The sequence below is a fragment of the Mesoplodon bidens genome, assembly GCF_964165515.1.
Source record: "Mesoplodon bidens genome assembly, chromosome: 1".
NCBI lineage: Eukaryota > Metazoa > Chordata > Mammalia > Artiodactyla > Ziphiidae > Mesoplodon > Mesoplodon bidens.
This window is the reverse complement of record NC_138176.1, coordinates 123,173,274-123,193,241: the sequence shown is the minus strand read 5'-3', so window position 1 is coordinate 123,193,241 and position 19,968 is coordinate 123,173,274. Positions and strand designations below refer to the sequence as shown.

The following is a 19,968-nucleotide window of genomic DNA, read 5'->3' as shown; positions in this document are numbered from 1 at the left end:
ATTAGTAGTGATGTGCCGCTTTTATTAGATCTACCAAAAGTAGATGATAGTTCTGTCGATTAAATGTTATTTCTTACTTTGAAGTCTACATGGGTATGTTTTTGTCTTTTCACATTATTTTTCATAGTTCATTAAATGGCCTCATTTTTGTACTGTTAGCTTTTGCTCTTTGTTTGCATTATTTACAGCTAAAAATTCATAGCAGTTCCAGTTTAATATTGGAGGTGTTAGAGCTTTTCCCTCGGGTTTTATTTTGTTTTGGTTTTAGTTGTAAATGCCATTTAGCTTGCTATAGCCTTATTTGTCTCATTTCTAACAGTCTTTTAGTGGGAATTAGACTAGGTGAGTATAGGTAAAAATCAAAGGAACCTTCCACCTCAGTATTTTAATTCCGTGGCTGCTGATTAGCACTGTAGAAGCTTGGATTTGATTTAGAGAACTGAAATCATTATGTAGAAATTACTTTTAAAAATAAACTCTTGCCAGGTGGCCTAAAACTCTACAACATGTTTATTAAAATTATAGTGATTGAAAGAATTAGAAATAAAGGCTTAAGAGCTAAAGTCTTATTTGACTTGGTGATGTGTATGATTGTCTTTGTTAGCTATTTATATTTTCCCTGCTAGTATAGGTAAGTTGACCTCTGGCCTAGAAGGATACGATCTTCTAAAGGTGATGTGATTCACTTGACATTTTAACCATTTGTGCTTCACAAATAATGTGAATTCTCAGTTCTAAGAGATCAGAAGGAATTACACTAACAGCACTTGGTTTAGGATCCAGCATACCTTAATTTTAGTGTTTCTTAAGAGTTTTAGAAGTAATAAATGGTATACAATAAAGCTTTTGTCTATGTGTTTTAATTTTTATATTTAATGTTTTTTTAACCAGGTTAAAAATATAAAAATAGTTTCTCCAGTATGTAAATTATAGACAGCTACTGTAATATTTTGAATGAAAATTTACTCCAGAGACTGAAGATGGCTTAGTCTAGGTTTTCAAAGTTATTTAAATGAATTTATAAAATATAAACATACTCTACATAAAGAAAATACTTTTAGAGTTCATGTAATTAGAGTGGCTTTATCCCACAATGCTTTTCTCTAACCAGTTGTCCAAACAGTACATTAAATTCCTTGGCATGTTAAACATGGCAGCTGTTCCTGGCATAGATTTTGTAAATAGTGCCTTGATAAATCTTAACCTTAGGGTAACCATATGTAAGTCGAAGGGCGTTTGGGGAAAACTGAACAAGTTTTTAAAATGGTCGCCCTGTTTTTTTCTCATTTCTTTAAATTTCATGAGGCAGTTTCTTCTGAATCTGGGTGTTAATTGTCCTTTGTAGACTTCTTACGTGGGATGGGGAAAAAAGTCTTCTTTGGAAATGGCCTTTCTGTATAGAGTACACCTAAGTTTTGTTTGAAAAATTCCCACAAGTGATGCTTCATTGTGAATCTGTTTAAATAGTTTTATAGTGGGAATTCCCATTCACCATGTTTCTCCTTGAGTGCTCAGCATTTTATTCTGTAGTAATATGCTCCCTTTAGTTACCTTTATAGTGGTGCAGCCCTATTTTTTAATATATCACAATAACATATATTGTAAGGTAATGGTTAGGAAACAGATGACTCAGAATTAATACAGATCCTTTCACTTTTAGGTTACTGGTTTGCACTTATCTCTCTGAATGACTTCAGTGTATTGAGTATCAGGTGGCATGTATTAAGTTAGTTGATTTGTTCTTTTTTAAAAATATTTATCTATCTGCACTGGGTCTTAGTTGCGGCTCGCGAAATCTTTTAGTTGTGGCATGCGGGATCTAGTTCCCTGACCAGGGATCGAACCCAGACCCCCTGCATTGGGAGCATGGAGTCTTAATCGCTGGACCAAAGGAAGTCGCGATTTGGTCATTTTTTTAAGTTACGTGCGGTTGGTGGATCAGGGTGCAACCATCATAGATTATAATTTTCAGTATTTTGGAAAGCAAGTTAAATGAGAGAAATCAAATCAACATTTTATAGACAATATAATGAATGCATATTAATACATTGCTGATGCAGCGTACCATGGTATTGTTAATTCTGTTTTTTCCTTCCTTTTGCACACAAATGAGTTTCTGCTTCCTCCTTTCAGATTTCCTGATCATGCCTGGCTGCAATTAACTTTCTTTGAAGTAAAGGGGGAAGGGAAAAAGAGAGGAAGTAGGAGGGAGCTCTTCAGATTCTGTGTCTCTCAGCTGGCTGGGAAGGAGGAGGAAAAAACAAATTATTTGTTCTTAAAGATGCTTTTTATAGTTATCGGGATTTTTTTTAATTACTATGATTTCTGTGGTATGGTTGCTTTACTTTGGAGGATGAGTACAGAAGTTTTAAAAAACTTTCCACTAAAATTTGAAGTTTTGATCAAGTTCATGTAAAAAAGTTTGATAATGAAATATGAACATTGAACTTTTAGCATGGTTTTGAAATCATCTTGTCCTGGATTTTGGCTTCTGGCCATGCACACACCTGCAGTTTTCAGGTTGGTTGCCTTATAGAGGATGTAGAAGAGATTATTTCTTACCTGAAAATCGTACATGACTCATATCAATTAATCTGGGTTGGTCTGGCTTGTTAGTCCACTGTTTTCTAGGGATCACAATTCTTTTTGCTTTTAAATGTAATAAAGGGATAATACAAAGGGCACTAGTTGAAAACCGTTAAAAGTTTGAAGCAGAATGTGCTGGCTTAAAATTATACCCAATGTCTATCTTATTGTATATTAAAATTCCCTGTATTGGGTTGGCCAAAAAGTTTGGGTTTTTCTGTTTTCTTACGGAAAACCCAAACGAACTTTTTGGCCAATGCAGTAGTAAAGAGGTATTTTCCCTAGAATAAGGTAGAATCATCCTAGACCTGAAGGAATGATCCTATTTGAAGTTCTTGGTCATTATAATGTGCTAAAAGTTAAGAGATAAGACTACTAATACTTCAGTTTCTATCATCGCAAAATACGGACATTGAACTACTTTACTAAGTCCTTGATATGGTACTATTGTGCTGTGAATTGCTGGTTGAAGGGAATGTGTGGAGCAAACCTGAGTATTTTCTTAGTTCCTAGACTAAAGATTGATTAAGGACTTGAACAGAGAAGAGTCTTATATTATTTAATGAAAGTGTCTGAACTGTGTCAGTTCTGTTTATCATTGCTATATGCTCCTTCAGTGAGAAAGTTGTTTTTTCAGTTGGAGTCTATTTTGAACCACATCCCATCATTGATTATATAAATTTATTGTCTGCAGTTTGAGAGTATTCCTAAGTTAGTTGTTGCTCAACACATCTGGTTTACTAAAAATAGTTTAAGGGGTGGAGTGTAGCAGAGACATGTATTTTTTTTCCTTCTAAATTTTTTTATTTGGAATTGTTTCACTACCAGGATGAGATGAGTTTGAGTGAGGTGAAATTTAGCCTCCAGTCAGCCTATATGAACAATCAACTAGTTGTTTGGTTGTTACCTGCTCAATGTTATATTTTGTTGAGTGAAGTATTTGACATTAGTGAGCCACTGAAAAGTTTGAAAATCTTGTTGGTAGTAATTTGGTTTATAAGCAGATTTATTCCCCAGAGAACTATGATGATATTGCTAATAGTTTAGAGAGGAAGTAAACAGAACTTCATTGTTAGTATTGCTTTGGTGGGTAGAGAAAAGACAACTTTTTCGCCCCTTTCTTTACTCTCGTTTCAATTTGTAGTATAGATATATCACTTTAGAGCATTTTTAAACTAACATTCCTGTAGAGGAAATGAGAATTTGACCTGGTACAGGATTTATGTAGTTAGGTATATGTTTCTGTCCCAGAATTACTCTCAGATTTGTTCTTTCTGGTGTCAAATTACTGCTCCCTCATTAATTTTACTAAAAGAAAAAAATAAATTGACTTTCAGAAACTGCCTAGAAAACTGTTGTTTTATTTTTATGATAGAAATTGGTGGGTTTTTTGTTTGTTGTTTTGTAATGATAACTGAACTTGGTATTGAGAGATAGGTAGTTATAAGAAATAACGAAAGTACACCTCCTATTAGGATATGGGAGTGGAGTGTGCTCACACCCCACCCTCAAGAATGAGAGCATCTGCTCCTGAGTTGAGGTGGGGAGAGACGGGCTCAGAACAGAAGTTCCACTTACTGTTAACTCACTTGATTTTTTTTTTTCCCCAGAAAGGAGTGTTTAAATGGCAGTTTTATGCTCAGACTCTACTTCCCTTTGACTTACCCTTGAAATTTTTTAATGTCTGGTGTTAGAAACATCCCAACTGACTTCATTCATTTAGCAGTTATTTAAATTATGTGGTTTCCCTATTCATAGCATCCTGCTTAGGTGCTTGATGGTTTTCAAAATTGATAAAGGGACTTCCTTGGTGGTCCAGTGGTTAAGACTCTGTGCTTCCACTGCAGCGGACACAGGCTCAGTGCCTGGTCAGGGAACTAAGATCCTGCATGGGAACTAAGATCCCACAGGCTGCACTGTGTGGCCAAAAAAATAAATTAAAAAAATAAAAGTATAAGTCATAGTCCTTATTACTTTCCAAAGAGTTTATAATCCGTGATAACAACTTAGATTTTTTAAAATTTCCTTGAAATAGATTTGATTTAAGGAGCCAAAAATGCATAGTAAAGACTTAAGGAATACAAAAGAAAGAAGCCAGCAGAGATTGAAATGATATAAAGAAGTATCATGAAGAGGGTAAAACTTGAATGGGATTCTTCTGAATGGAGATGGAAGTGAAAGACAGGGAGAGTGAGGCAGACATTTAGCAGAAAGGATTGCGTGATCAATGATGAGGTAGATTTAGGGGTCAGTAGAATATCAGTCTAGCTAGAGAAGAGAGTTTGGTTTTGAATATAGACATCATACCAGAGAAGTAAGTATTGTGGGGTCAGATAAAAGAGGAAAAGGATTGCTAGGTACAGTTACTAAGTGACTTTTATCTTGTAGGCCCTATGAATCATTGGAAGCTTTGAAGCAAGAGAATAACAAAAAAAAAATTTTCTCCATAACAGTGACATCTGGTTATTGTACTATATCAGAAGGAGCTAATTGATGGCATCTTTTGTCTTAGAGAATCAGCCTAGCTATGAATTTTGAAGTCAATTCATGCAGATATGGTTTCAAATCCTAGCTTTGCCGTTCGCTAGCTATGTGACATTGGGAAAGTCTAAAGCATGCTCAATAATTGGTTTCCTCATCTATAAGATAAATATACTGTCCATCTCAGAGTTAGAAAGATTAAGTGAATGACACATTTAAGAGCTTATTACTACATAGAAACTGCTCAATAGAAGGTCACTGCTATTTAGACATGCTCTAAATCTCCCTTTTTATAGATGGTGTCTTAAACGTTTGTGGTAGATATTTGAAACTCCTTTCTCTTCTTACCATATGCAACCATTGGACATTTCTCTGCCACCATCTGCGCCTCTTTTAACAATCTGTTTTATTTGTCTTCTCTGGAACTCTCACCATTCCTTCTGCAGCTGGTGCTAGATAAACTTTTTCGGTGTTGGTACAAGCCATGGTCACTGTGTAACAGAACATGTCTTTGTAGTAGTATTTCTTCTTCCCTCTCCCCCTTTTTAAAAAGTATATTTAGATAAGATTCCTCAGTGAATTCTTAAACTCCTGTTTTAAGAAAATGATATTAGAAAAGATGCAGAACCCTATTGTGGGATTACTCTCCACAACACATCCTTACCTTTTTTCCCCGCAGGGAAAGTCATAAGCTCTACTTGCTGTGATAGTTATTTTTATCTCAAAAAGTATAAGTGATATGCAGCAAATTACAGAATTGTTTTTCTTTGTTTGGCTCTGGAGGGAGGCCATGAGGATATAGTACTACAGTTTGGAAGTCCTCTTAGCATTGAATAAGAGTTGGTCTAAATGACCTTTGAAGTTCCTTTCCAACATTTAAAGCCATAATTCTGTGAACTTGCTCAATGTGGGAAAACAAATATTTCTGACGAACATTAACCTGATCAAGTTAGTCCCTGGCTAATGATTTTAGTCTCAGGGATAAAAGACATTCAACCTAAATCTAGGTTTATCTCAAAAGAGAGAACTGTTAAGCCAGGCAGTGCCAGATGCAAATCAAAATTATGCAAAACTGGAATAACAGGATTGTTTGGATTAGTAGTACCTACTGAGAGCTTTCTTTCTATTCTATATTTTTCTATATCTGTTTCTGAATTATATTTTGACAGAGTTGAGCACGTTCTCAGTTAGTCCATGAGTTTTTGTGTGCATTTCACTTTGCCTTCATATTAGCATTTGATTGAAATTAGAGGTGCCTTGTTGCCATAATGTCAGTAAAAATGAGAACTGTGAGATTGTAGGATATACACTGTGCCAAGAGTATAAAAAATACAGGATCATAGCTATAGCTGTGAACTGATTGCTGGTGGAATATTGGCTTGGTAGGATCAGCATCTGTGGGCAGGCATTGGCCTGGGGGGTGGTCTAGGAGATGAGGCCAGAGCAGGAAGCTGCTATTGTGTAGTACTTGGCTTTATTCCATTTCTAGTCAAAAGTGACAGCTTGCAGTAGTGGAGCCAAGCTGAAGCCTAGAAAGTAGAATGGACTACAAGAAAAGCAGAACCAGAAGCTAAAACAGAATCACTGTTACTTCCTTATTTAAGTAGGCTTTTTAAAAATTTTAAATTGGTACATCATGTTTTAATATTCAGTAATTTTGCTCAGTAATTTTGCTCTGCATCCTGTTTAAATACTTTTTATCTCCCCCCTGCCTGCATGATTCTTTATTGCCATAATTTCAAAAAAAGTTGTGAAATGTGCTTAAGGTCCCACAAATCAGGTATGCCGATGTGTATTGTCTACTGCTATTAAAAAGGGAGTTCTTCATTTGTAAAAATTGGTTGCAAAACTTGGTGTGTTGAAAATATATTCATGAAGTTCAGGAACATGTTATTTTGACTGAAATTTGGCTCACGTATGAGCTGTTCTGCAATATTCAGATTAAAAACATTTATAAGTCACAGTCTGCGATAGTTCTCTCCTGGTCACAAATCTGCTATGATCATATGCTGAAAAATCTGCCAGTCCCTTTTTAATTTTTTGTGGCTGCTGTTATGAATTTAAAGTATGTGAAATTATGCTTGTAGACATCAGATTCCAAAGATTCTAAGCCATCACTTAGTTATCATTGAGAAAGATTTCTGCCAATTTCTTTCTGCCAATCAAAATAGATTGATACTATTTACTTACTCCTTTTGCCCAACCGGGAATTCTTACTAAAGCACAGCCATTTTATTTGAAAATCCCAAAATCAAAATTTTATTTCTCAGTGTGCTGTTAATATTTTACATTTATAAGGTTCAACATTTTCCAAAATATTTCCATGTGCATTATTTTAGTTAATTCTTATGTTTACCTTATGAGGAAAACAGATTATATTATTATCTTAATTACATATAATGCTTTCAGGGTACATATATGAATTTATTTAATTCACACAAGTCTTTGAGAATTCTAACTTACAATGGCTAGGTGGCAGAAATGGAAACCCATTTAAACTAGATTTAATTTTTAAAAGGGGGTGGTAGGCCTATTAAAAAGATAAAACAGGAAATGTCATGGACATCCACTGCAGAAAAGTACAGCTGAACCTTACTTGGAATGGAATTAGGAACTAGAAGGTAAGGAACTCAAGTTACATATTTCTTCTCCCCCCCTTCCTCAGTCTTCTTTCTGCAGACAGGTTTCTTCTGCTTAATCATAGGTTTTGCTTCTCATAATACTAGTTTCCATGTGACTTTTGTGTGTCAGTGTCAATTCGCGCACCAGCTCTCCCTCCTTCGCAGGACCTTTTAAGTCTAATATTTGTGTTTCTTGGTAAATTAGGGGTGGGAGTGTAGGAGGATGAAAGGCTGAAAAGAGAAGAAGGAAGAAATATGAGGAAGGGAGAGAATATGTGATAGCAATTTTTACAGGCAAAGAAAGCGAGGTTTAGGGAAGTGGTGATTTGGCATCTAGGTTCACACAGCTAGTGGTAGCCTAAACAGAACTTGAACCAAAACTTTAGATTCCAAGATGTTTTTTCTACTATGCCACCCCTGCCTTTGTGAGCTGTCAAACAGGAAACATCTCTTATTTGCACATCATTCTTTTGTTTGGCACTTTGTTATTTTTCTTAGGGTTGACATCTTTCCTAAATATAAGATTAAATTTTTCCTTAATTTTATTGCCTGCACAATCTCCCTAGACTTTTCAAATACTGGCATCAAGCTATACCCCAAATCTGTGCATCATTTTCAGACTCACTTGTTCCCTAGGCAAGAATCCAAACAGATTAAGATGTTTTGCCCTCTCCCACTTTTCTCAGCTGCCTAGTTTTCTCTGTTTTGCTCAAAGATTTGTTCAAAGTTAAAATTGAAAAGCAATACTTTAAAACAAAGCCCTTTTAGCCTCTTGTTAAAAGGACTGTCTCTAAAATCCAAGTCTTTCTAGGCTTCAGACTAAAGGCAAAACAGCACTAGCCCTTAATCAATAAAATAACGTTTGGGGGCTCTTCATTCATATGTTTGTGGGCCTGCTGTGTTGTATTCAGGCATACAAATACACTACTCATAGAGTTTATAATCTAATGGTGGAAGCACATGGAAAAATACAAATGTAAATATAGGCAAAAGATAGTAAGTAGCGGACACCAGAGAGGTCTAAGGAATCTACCCTGGTTGTGGGAGAAATAGAGGATGCCCCTGTCCTTAGAATAGGTGACCCCCTAAGTTGTCTCAGGATGAATACAAATTAGCTAAGCCACTAAGACAGCAGGGCTGGCTAAGTGCATGAGATGCAGTGAATAAGCAGAATGGGTGTTGGATGGTCCACTTGCATAAACTCTGCCATACCTACCTTTCCTGTGAAGGTGGAATGGTGACTAGTCAGAGACATTTGAACAGTTTTTTAGTTGAGTCAACCATGTGATTGACTTCAACCCTCATTGTCCATTTGGAGTAGAGGAATAACGGGCATTTGTTTAAAAGAAGGTAACAGTAAAACCATTTTAACCATTTAAGTGTACAATTCAGTGGCATTAAGTACATTCACAGTGTTGTACAGCCATCACCACTGTCCATTTTCAGAACTTTTTCATCATCCCAAATAGAAACTCTTCATTCATTAAACAGTAACTCCCCATTTCCCAGTATCCTATTCTTCCCAGCCCCTGGTAACTTCTCTGTTCTTGGTCTATACTTTCTTTGCCTATTCTAAATACCTCATATAAATGGAATCCTACAATATTTGTCCTTTTTGTGACTGACTTATTTCACTTAATAGTATGTCTTTAAGATACACCTATGTAGCATGTGTCAGCAGTTCATTCCTTTTTATGGCTGAATAATATTCCATTGTATGTATTTGCCACATTTTGTTTATCCATTCATATGTTGATGGACATTTGGGTTGTTTCCACCTCTTAACTGTTGTGAATAATGCTGCTGTGAACAATGGTGTACAAATGTTTGAGTCCCACCTTTCACTTCTTACGGGTATATACCTAAGAATGGGATTGCTAGAGCATATGGAAATTTATGATTTACTTTTTGAGGAACAGCCGAACAGTTTTCCACAGGCTCTGCACCATTTTACATCCCCACCGACAGGGTTCCAGTTTCTCTATATCTGTGAGAACACTTGTTATTTTTCATTTCCTTAATAGTAGCTATTCATTGCCTATGCTTTTAGTATCATATCTGAGAAATTATTACCAACTCCAACATCATGAAAAATGTCCCCTAAGAGTTTTGTAGTTTTAATTCTTACGTTTAACTCACTGACCCATTTTAAATTAATGTTTTAGATAGTATAAGGTAAAAATCCAATTTAATTCTTTTGTTTGTGGATATCCAAGTTTCCAAGCCCCATTTGTCCTTTCCGCATTGAATAGTCTTGTCACCCTTGTTGGAAATCAGTTGACCATTTACTCTAAAATTTACTTCTGGGCTCTATTCTATTCCTCTATGGTATATGTCTATTTTGATTACTTGAGGTATCTGTCTTTTCCACTTTTCTACAACTGCATAATTTGTCTAAATGATGGTTAACCCTAAAGATAAATCATTTTAAAATATACTGTTCTGCTTAACTGTTGACATTTTCTGAAGCACTTGTCAGTGTTTGGAGTATAATTCCTGTCATTAAATTATTAGGCGTAGACCTGCCTTTTAGAGAAGCTATGTTTTTAAGATGCAAGGGAAAAAGATTAGTGATTGTTGAAATGTAACATACAGTCATTCATTTACTGATTTGTGCCAGTTACTTTGCTAGCTACTGGGGATTTAAAGACAGATAAAATACTTGGTTCTCTTTCAGGCCAGGGGGAGAGATTTAAATATAATTATGGCAACGTGCTAAAAGTTCTAAAGTAGAGGTATGTTTATAGTGTTCTGTACTGTGGAATCAACTGATGTAGTAATACCAGCGATTTGCCTGTTTCTCTTTTTTTGGTTTTACTTTTTCTTAGAAGGCAAGGGTTTAGAAGGTGGGAAAGAGATAAGGAAAGCTAATAATGTTTCACAATAGGGTACGGTATTAGGATTCTCCAGGGAAACAAAACCATAGGGTGTGTGTGTATACAAGTATGTGTGTAGAGAGAAAGGGGATGGGGGAGGAGTTTTAAGGAATTGACTCATGCACTTGTGGTGGCTAGGGATTCTGAAATACACAGGACACACCCACAGTGGAAATTCTGGCAGGAGTTAATGTTGACTCTGAAGGCAGAATGCTTTCCTCTTTGGAGGACCTCATTCTTTTTTCTTAAGGCCTTCACTTGATAGAATGAAGCCCATGCACACTGTGGAGGGTAATCTGCTTTACTCAAAGTCTTCTGATTGAAAAACACCTTCACAGCAACATCTAGACTGATGTTTGACCAAACATCTGGGCACCATAGTCTACCCAAATTGATAAGTAAAATTAACGGTCACAGGTACTATTTGGTTCTTTGTATTATAGTGAATTGTAGGATGGTGGGCATTTCTGGCTTTCCAACAGTTAAATGCCTTTAGCACCTCTTCCTAGTTATTATGTTAATGGGAAAAAACATCTCCACACAGTTCCAGTGCCCTCTGCCACTTTATTTAGAGCTACTGGAATATAAATTAAGACACCTAGAAAAGTGGAAGGCTTTCAAGCAATCTTGTCAAGTAACTTAGAAGTGGTCAGCAAGCAGTGGCCTGCCGGATCCTCTGAGCACCCTAAAGGTGAAGAGGCATCATTCCTTTCTCAGTGTTACAAAGCTCTGCCTCCTCTTCAGTCTTGATACTGTGAGGTTTTTGTCCTGGCTGATCATAATCCTCTACCAATTCAGTCTCATTCCAGACCAAATTCTTATATCACTGACACATTCTCGGAGATCTTTAGACCTAGTTATTTGATAAAGGTTATTAATTTTAAATGGTTAATATCTTTCCATCGTATTTGTACTTATATAGGGATACTTATATATTGCAAATCTATAAGTATGTAAAATAATAAGGCATTTAAAAATTATATTTATCCAGTGCTTCTCTAGATGTTCTTTGCCTGGAAGTCAGGTACTCTACATAGAAGTGACATGTTATTGTTTCCCGTTAATAACCCTTCTCCCCTCTGCCATTTATAGAGTAGCCATTTGGGGAAATAGAAAATTCTGTATAACGTGGATGAGTAAGGCCTGGATATATAAGACCTCCTCATGTAGAGTCTTCAAGCTTAAAGTTCTTTAAGACATTATACAGTATGTGGTCTTCCAAAAATGCAGTATCTGAAGGACCTCAGAAGGATGAGGTTTTATCTTGTTTTTCCCACATTCACTCCTATTTTCAAGGAATTAAGTTCCATCATATATTAACAATTCATTCCAACACTTAACAAAGCCCATTGTTGAGAAATTTTCTTAAAGTTTATTGCATTTATGTTATATCAGTTAGACACACTTGTATCAGTTGGAAGCATCTAACTGGCATGTTGTTAATGTTGCAAAGGATTGTGATGCCCTATTCTGGCCAAGGGTGTGTAGTTAATTAATGATGTTCCCTACCAGCACTGTAAAGGAGCAGGCTGAACTACTAATTAGTTTTTATTGATCTTGATCACTACAAGGTATCTCTTTCCCATTCTGTCTTGTTCCACATTATAGGTATAAATACACCTTTGTACTTAAATTTTTTATGAGTTCAGTTTGAATGATGGCACAGCTTGGTAGCTCTGCCTTTTGCCCCAAACTCCAAGGACTTAACAGTGTCTGATTAGTGCAAATATTATTAAAATCAAAAATAGTTTACAAATTAATCAAATGAAAAAATATAGAGAGAAGAATGAAAATCAGCCACAACAGTTTAAAATATAAGTTGCCAAATTTATTGAGATTCTGTTTTAAGATATCTAGTCATATACGTAAGTACACATATATAAAATTTATATTCTTAGGGAATTTTGGCTCTTTGAAGGGAGGCAGAAGTTTACATCTATTAAAATATCAGAATTTGGTAGTAGAACAGGCCAACTTGGACTCAGATCCCAGCTCTGCTGCTTACTGTCTGAAATATTAAGCAAGACATATAAGCACTTAACAATTTTTTATTTTTTCATCTTTAAAGTTAGCTATGTAATACCTGTTTCTTGATAGTGTTGCCATTGTCTATGAGATAATGTGTAGGAAAAAACTTTGTACCCTATAAAATTTTTGTGATAAATAGAATAAATATGATAGGAGTTCAGAAAATAAATAGGTCTGGTTGGGTAAATCTCAGTTCATGATACATGTAGCTTCATGAAGCCTATTCAAAGTGATTGTTTTTTAAACCTTCAGCACAAAATAGTTGTCATTCACAGACCTTACCACCTCACCAGTGGTCACATAATTGGCAGTGGTCACATAATTGGTGAATTTCCTACATTCTCCTAGTTTTCTCTTCATTTTATTTCCAGCCAAGATATCTCTCCTGTGATACATTATTTCAGTCATTCTTAACCACCACCTTAACTCTCTTATGACTTTGTCTTTCTGTCACATCTACCGCTTAATTTCTTATCTTGGAATAGTCCTATTTATTTTCTCCACTTTTACCCCATGAAAATGTGCTGCCCATTATTGGTGGCCACTAGCCATATGTGGCTATTTAAATTTAAATTAAGCAAAAGTAAATTAATTAATTAATAATTCATTTATTTATTCCTCTCTCTCTCCCCCTCTCCCCCCCTTTCCCCCTCTCTCCCCCTCCCTCCCTCCCTCCCTCCCTCTCTCTCTTTCTCCCTCCCCCTCTCCCTCCCCCTCCCCCCCAGGGGAGATGGACACACACACACACACACACACACACACACCACCCCGGCCCCCAACCGTGGCCCCTGCATTGGGAGCATGGAGTCATTACCATTAGACTGGCAGGGAAGTCCCAAGCAAAAGTAAATTTAAAAATTCAGTTCCACTCCCACAAAACTAATGTTAATGTTGTTAAGATCACTAATAACCTCTTAAATATCAAACATATTATTCCATTCCTATCCTACTGGACCATTGCATTTAACACTGAGGATCACTGTCTTGGATATTCTTTTATTCTTAACTGCTTCTGTGACATCTCTTTTCAGGTTTCCCTGAAAAGGTTTCTGCAGTTTTAATGGTGGGTGGTTTTCCACAGTCTTCCTTTTTGGTGTCTTCTCTTTTCACTACTCATCCTAAGCAGTGTCATATTTCCAGTTGCTTTCACTATCATTTAAAAACCCTGTCTTCTGAATCTGTAACTCTAGTCCAGACTTCCTTGCTACACTGTCATTCATTTAACACCTTTATTTAGCATCTTCTATGTGCCTGGCATTGTTTAGACAAAAATTCGTGTCCCCTTGGAGCTTAAATTCTAGAAGAGGCACAGTAGGTAATAAATATAGTAATAAGTAAGTGGTACAGTATGATAGATGGTTTAATTACTGCTAGGCCAAAAGGAAAAGTAAAGCAAAGTAAGAGCAATTAGGCTTGGAGAAGGGAGAGGCAGGCTAGAGTATTGTGGTCCCTGTGGATGTCATTGAGAAGGTGAAACCCATATTTTCTACTGCCGACTGTGTTAAAGTTTCAGCACTCAAACCTTGTCTTTCTTCCTAATCATTCTGTATCCTGGCTAATGGTGAAACTGTATCTACCCCGTTTTGTTACTCAAATCAACAGCCAAGAGTGTTTTAGGTTCCTCTCTTGCCCTTGTTGACCTCCAAAAATAGCTTAACATTGCATATGTCCATCCCATCCTCCTCCTCTCTATTGTAAGGCTTCCATCCTCATTTGGCTAGACTATTAGAGAGCTCTCCAAGTACGGTCTTTCTGCTCACCTACTCCCTTGTCCTCAGTCTATGTCATTGTACTTAGAGTTCTCCACATAGGCCATACTGTTTCATCTGTCTATGTCTGTGTCTGCACATGCATTTCACCCTGTCTTAAAAGCCCTTCTTTTCTGTTCTACCATAGCCTGGTAGGTGCCCTTGCGTTTTTGAAGTTTCAACTCAAGAATCTACGTACCCATCCATGCTTTCCTCAAGTCCCAACTCAGATATCCTTTTCTGTGATACCTTTCCTGATATACCGAACTAGATTATCTTTCCCCACCTTCTTTTTCTCACCTCTGTATTATATGTAAAACTCTGTATAATCTGTATTGCAGTGATTTGTGTATTAGTCCCTGTTCCTACAGGCTGTAAGATCCTCAAGGGCAGAAACTCTTATATGTATTGCCAGTCTCCTAGCATAGTAATTTTATACTTAGTATTCAGAAATCTTGTTGAATGAAATATATTTCTAATATGTTTAACTCAAAGGAGGAGCTCTTAGCCCCACACTTAGAGACTGTTTCAAACATAATTCCAACAAATTATCTAATCTGGTTTCCTCTACCATAGCAAATGAAAGGTCGAAATCAGAATTTTAAAAAGTATGATGATGGTAGATTGGGAGCTTGATAGCACAGGAGGTTACAAAAGAAACTAAAACGTAGTCACAACTCAAATTTTGACTTTCTGGGACAGTTTGGTGTAGAGGCAATAATCCTTTATATCAATCGATAGTTATGCCTATCATAACAGTAATCAATAATGATATCTGTGAGTATTGACAGAAAGCTACAATTGTGTTTAATATATTATTTAATGAAGGAACTCTAGAAATATTTTCAGAATTAGTAGGATTTTGATAAATTTTCTTATTTCTGTAAGTTATTTTAAAAACTTGCTCTCTTTTGGATATGAACTGTAATAAGCATTTGGCATGTCTCATTCAGTATATTTTCTCTTTTTTCTAATTAGATTTTCTAAGTAAGTTAAACTTACCCTTTTAGGAATAGCAAAGCAGTGATTGGAAATCTTGGTAAAGTACATTATGCATACTATCTTCCTTCCTAGGTAATTAAGATGTTCTTGTATTTTGATACTTTTGAGTTGTAGTTTTAACTCCCTCCTTTTCTCTGAATAACTTAACACATTTGTCATGTATTTGCATTTGCTCTAGACTCAATGAGAGGAACAGATACTTAACTTGGGGTCATATGATAAAAGACTGAGTCACTTGGAAGATCCAAGTCTGTCAAGTTACAGGACTTGTTGATTATTTCAACTTGGACTAGATTGTATTAATTCTTTCTGAGAAAAGAAAAGTATGGTATAATAGTTCTCAAGTTTATAGGTGTATCATTTCCATAGCAGTATATTGGAAATAGTGAAAATCAGCCCCAGAACGTGTATGGCATGGTATTAATTTTGAAATTATATCACTTGCATTTTATATTTTAAAAATAAATGTTCACTCTGTATGATCAGAATAGTCATTGACGGGATTACTTTTAGTAGATTACTTTCCAAAAAACTATTATGCAAGCATATAATTTTATTTCCTTCTTAGGTTGAGTTCCTTCTCTCCCTCTTCACAAGGTAGGGTGAGACTGCCATAGGTGGAGGGCTCATCAAGAGCAAGGAAGTTGCTTTTTTGTTGTTTTATTTTCTTAAACTTGGGCTGTTCTGAAAGAATATTTTCAGTTGCTCCTTTGGAAAACATTAACAGTTCCCAGGCCTTCCTGAGTTTGTTCAGTTTGTAAGTTTGAGGAAACTGCAGTTAGTAAATTGTGGTTGGCAGATGCTGTAAGCAGGTGACTCAATAGGTTGAACTCATGATGACTCAACTGTGTAAAAACCATGCTTTTAAATAGCTTGAAAGAAAAATTGCCTTCCAGACTTTTGAACTGCCATGAAAAGTTCAAAACTATTATTAAAGATACCACGAAGAATATTAACATGTGGCTTTAGAAGGAAACACATTTCCCTTCAAGTGGTTTTAAAAGTTTTACTTAATTGTTGTTCTGATTTTTGCTCTGTGGTAATTCTGACAAGCAAGGACACTTAGCAAGTTGTAGTTCAAAATGCAGAAATATTACAAGTCTGCATAAAGTGTATTCAGGAGAATATTTTTAAAAGGTCAGTTTCATTCAGTTGGGAGATTAGCAGAGAAACCCAAATGGTTGTTGTTTTTAATTAAGTAAGAGTAATCTAGTTAGCTTTTTCTTTAACCTTGGTATAACTGAACAAATAAAAATAATGCAACATAAGCAGTCGCTTTCTTATGAATTGATGTAATAGGATGTTTATATTAATATAGTATATCCCATTCCAAAATCCCATCTGAGATCTGATAAGTTACTTATATCTGATAAATTACAGAGTTTTTGTTGTTTATAATATCCATTCCAAATTTTGGAATACTGTATTCCTGTGAACTGACTTTATCTTAGCAAACATCATTTTCCATATTTAACAATAAAATAATTTGGTTATTTGGGTTTCCTTTCACTTTCTGTGGGCATGTCACTAATATCATAAGTAAAATATTGAAAACCCAGTAGAGAGTATTCAGATTTTTAATTCTGCCAGTGCACAGGTTGGAAAAAGGTTTCGTGGGAAGGGCTTTGACATTATGCAGACACTTGGTAATTTACCTTCCAGCCATGTGATTTGGAGTCAAATTAATTAATCTTTGAATGTTTCTTCATCTATAATATGGAGAGAATAATATCAGACTAGCAAAGGATTTGTTAGGATTAGATGAGGTTAACATTTGTGAAGTGTTAACCTCTTCTGTCAATTAAAGTTTAAGTTTTTTTATTGTTTACACTGTCAAGTAAATATGCTTTGATAAAATGGATACTTTTTAAAGGCTGAAAGTAGATTCATTTCATTAATCATATGCAGTCAATTTAGGATATATTTAAGTTATGTTGAAACGGGGAGGATACCGCTCATCTGAATTAACCAAAATCAACCAGGAATTATGAAATTATATATACACAGGACTTAATTATCTATTGCTTTTAATTATGTACAAAATTGTAATATGTTTGTCTTTAAAAAGATTGCATATGTGGAGAAGTTTTAAAATTAATCTTTTTTGTTTCTGTGTCATTAGCTTCTTTCTGTGTCACTAAGTTTGTGCTTACATAATCATTTTACCTGACTGTTGTAGTCTATTGTATGGGTATATGATCAACTAAAAAAACTTTTTTCTATTTTAAAACACAGAGAGACCTTTCTTGTACATGCATTAATTTGTTTTGTTATTCATTTATTTGCTTAGATTACTCAAAAGTTCAATGTTGGGTAGAAGAAGAGTATGTATTTTAAGATATTAAAACTATGAAAAACCTAATGTACAATGAGAAAGATTTTGAGAAAAATAGCTTTGGAGTAGATTGTTCAAAGCTTATGCAAAATTTTAATGAGAGTACTACCACAAACAGTAATAATCCTATAAAAATAGACTTTAAAAAGACATTTCTAATAAAGTTAGGCAAATATAGTTCTTTATCTTTAAGAGAAAGGGGGACGTTTGCTTGATATTAAGAATATGTAAGGAAGAGTTGAGATTGCTGGATTATGGAGTCAAAAGCAAAATAAAAGAAAATTGGGGCAGTCTAATCAATAGGAACTTCTAAGTCAGCACACAGTTACATTAAACAAAGAATAAAGTGGAATGGATGGCTATCATGTCTAGTGCTGTGTTCAGCTTTATTTTTATACTTAGTATTCAGCTGCTCATACTAGGTAGTGCAAAAATAAATAAATAAATGGTATATGAACCAACAGTACTTCTGTGTTACACTGATATCATTCACCTATTTTCTACAAGTTCTTGTGAGCTAAAATTGCAGAAACATTCATTGTTTAAAAGAATAGGATGTATAGTCAAACTGCCTTTCAGAAAAGGTTTTTTCCTCTCCCATGAATGATGTCATAAATTTTTTAACTTTTCCAATCTGATTAACAGAAAAACTGGAATACATTTAAATTTGGTGGTTCTTGAAGAATGGTGAGACAGAGCTTCTTTTTTCCTCCAGAGTTTTAGTTTAGTGTGGATAAAGATAAGAGTGTCCAGCACTCTTGACTCTAAAATATTGATGTTTGGTTTATCTATAGGGAATCAGATCCTAAATAAATTATAATAATTTAAAATTCTACCTACAACTTAAAATAGCAATAATGAAAAATCTGGAAATTTTTAGGTTTTATCATATAATGTGTTGTGAAGAATCAAGTCACCAAAATTGACAGTACAAGATTTAGAATTATGTTAGGAACATTTAGAGACAACATAGCATTAATCTTATGTAATAGAGAATATCAGGTAAAATATTTGAAATATAGTGATCATTTCTCCCAGTAATATTTGGAGACAATTTTGTGGCAGGATGTGGTGGTGCGTTTTCTTCCTCTTCAACCCTAATCGGTTTCTTTTTCAGAGTGTCACAAGGTCAGCCCTTGGAGGAAGTAGAGAAGCAAAGAAATTACTCTCCATTTGTCTCCCTGTTTGGATCCCCCCTCCCCTGTTTTTTGTTTGTTTGTTTTGTTTGTTTGCTTTTTAAATGAATATCTGCTTTCCTTAAGAGATAGTATAAATGAGATTATGTTAAATTACCTTATCATGGAGAAAACACTCAGTTTTCAGTCTTAACTTCAGATACAAGAACCATAGGATTAATGTTGGAACATTGTCTTCAGAAAATTTCTTCTTTTTCAATGCATGTTCCTATTTTTACCCTACTATGGAGTCCAGAGAAGTGGATAGTACCAACCTCTGTATATGAGTATAATTCTCATTGACCCAAAGGAGTAAATCTTATCTTTCAAAGTGGGTAATTTTTCTACACTAAAATCAAGTCATTATTATATTTGGAGAGCTAAACATGGTACAGGAATGTATCAGGGAAATTGATGAAAAGCCTTAAAAAATGAAAGCCTGTGAAAGCCTTAAAAATGATTTATCTTAAAATATTTTTTCTCTAATAATGAAAAGGATTTGGTAATTGGTGTATTTTCCTATGCTTATGAATATGCAGCCATTTATGGAAATAGAGTTTGCTGTCAATTTGCCAATGAATTGCATTGCATTGATTAGAAGTTTTTGATCTTGCTTTGTAATAGTATTTTATTTGTTCTTTCAAATCATGGGTAGGCAGTGAAAATCAAACCCGCCTCCCATTTTTTATAAGGCCTTTTACATTTTTATACAGTTGAAAAAAACTCAAAAGAAGAATAATGTCATGACACCTGAACAATCTGTGAAATTCGGATTTCATATAATGCCAATAAACAAACTTTATTGGAACACAACCATGCTCATTCATTTATATATTGTTTATGGTATTGTTTGGCTGCTTTTGGCACTACAGTAGCAGAGTTGAGCCGTTGTGACAGAGATGTTATGACCTGCAAAGCCTAATGTTTTTACTCTTCGGCCTTTTAGAGGAAAAGTTTGCCAACTCTTGCTTTAAATCTTGAAAATATATGGAAGCCCTCACTCTGGTGGTTGCATTTAATTAAACTGTAGATGGTTTAGACAACTGTGCTTTTTGAAGACCTCTGTGGTAACTCTCAGACTTAATAAGTTTCCTATCTTAGTAAAGCCTTATTAAC

At 35.1% G+C, this 19,968-nt stretch overlaps 1 protein-coding gene across 9 annotated transcripts in view; it reads left to right on the top strand.

The window, feature by feature from the left end:
* JMJD1C (jumonji domain containing 1C) overlaps positions 1-19,968 on the top strand; it is a 328,631-nt gene that overhangs the window by 257,900 nt on the left and 50,763 nt on the right. The window lies entirely within an intron of this gene.